Raw genomic sequence first — 1,426 nt, 5'->3', positions numbered from 1 at the left:
CTATGTTTATGACTGAATGATATTCATGGTATATGCAGAATATACATGAATGTGTATCACAATTTCTTTATTAGTTGCCCATTTAGACTGTGTACATAACTTGGGTGATTTAAAGAATGAGAAGGCTGCAGTGGACACGTGGCAGGGCTCCAGATATTTTTTTGAGGTCATGTTTTTATTTTCTTAGGATAAATATCCAGAAGTGGGATTGCTGGGCCAGGTCTTAGCTGTCGTTATAATTTTAAATTATTGTAACAAGGTAAAAATTTTGTATATATTTTTTTTATGATGTGACTTTTTTTTCTTTTTTTATTAGTGAAAAACCATGAGGTACAGTTATAGGCTTACAAATTTGTGCTTGGGTTTCAGTTATACAATGATCAAGTCCCCATCCCTCCACCAGTGCCCGTCATCCATCCCCATGGGTCCCAGCATCCCCCCCATCCTCATCCCCCCCCCCCCCGTCCCATCCTGCCTCTGTGGCAGGGTATTCCCCCCTGTTCTCTCTCTCTTCTTTTGGGTACTGTGTTTTGCCAGAGAGGCATTGAGTGGCAATCATGTTTGGTCTATAGACTACTTTTAGCATGTCTCTCCCACCCTGGGAGGGTCTTCACAACACCCTTTATTTGGTGCTCTCTTCTCTATCTGAGCTTCCTTTTCACCTAGCACATGTGGCTGGCCTTCAAGTCATGGAGCAAAATTCCTGGTACTAATCTGAGCCATTCCTGGGTGTTAGTCTCCTGTTTTGTTGCTTTATGTTCCCCAGATGAATGCAGTCTTTCTGTGTCTATCCCGCTCTTTCTGACTCATTTCGCTTAACATGATACTTTCCATGTAGTACCACTTGTATGTAAATTTCATAACTTCATCTTTTCTAACAGCTACATAGTACTCCATTGTGCAAATGTACCAAAGTTTCTTTAACCAGTCATCCGTTCTCGGGCACTCAGATTTCTTCCAGTTTCTGGCTATTGTAAAGAGTGCTGCAATGAACAAACAATTGCAGATGTCACTTCGACTATACCTTTTTGCCTCTCTGGGATATATTCCCAGGAGTGCTATAGCTGGGTCAAATGGTACCACACCATGTCCACCTACAAACTGCTAATATGTCTTCACCAATTTCCACAGGATCTTTTTTTTTATTTTACTTTATTGAATCACCCTGAGATATAGTTATAACCTTTCATGTTTGAGTTACAATCACACAATGACCAAACATCTATCCCTCCACCAGTGTACATTCCCCACCACCAATGTCTCCAGTATACCCCTCTTCCCCACTCTCCCACTGCCTCCATGGCCAACAATATTCCCCATACTCTATCTCTACTTTTGAGCATTATAGTTTGTAATACAGATACTGAGAGGTTATTATGTTTGATCCTTTATCTATTTTCAGTATTTGTCTCCCATCCTGACCAAT

Source organism: Sorex fumeus, unplaced genomic scaffold (genome assembly GCF_029834395.1).
Source record: "Sorex fumeus unplaced genomic scaffold, SorFum_2.1 ptg000265l, whole genome shotgun sequence".
NCBI classification, from domain to species: domain Eukaryota; kingdom Metazoa; phylum Chordata; class Mammalia; order Eulipotyphla; family Soricidae; genus Sorex; species Sorex fumeus.
Note: the sequence above shows the minus strand (reverse complement) of the source record.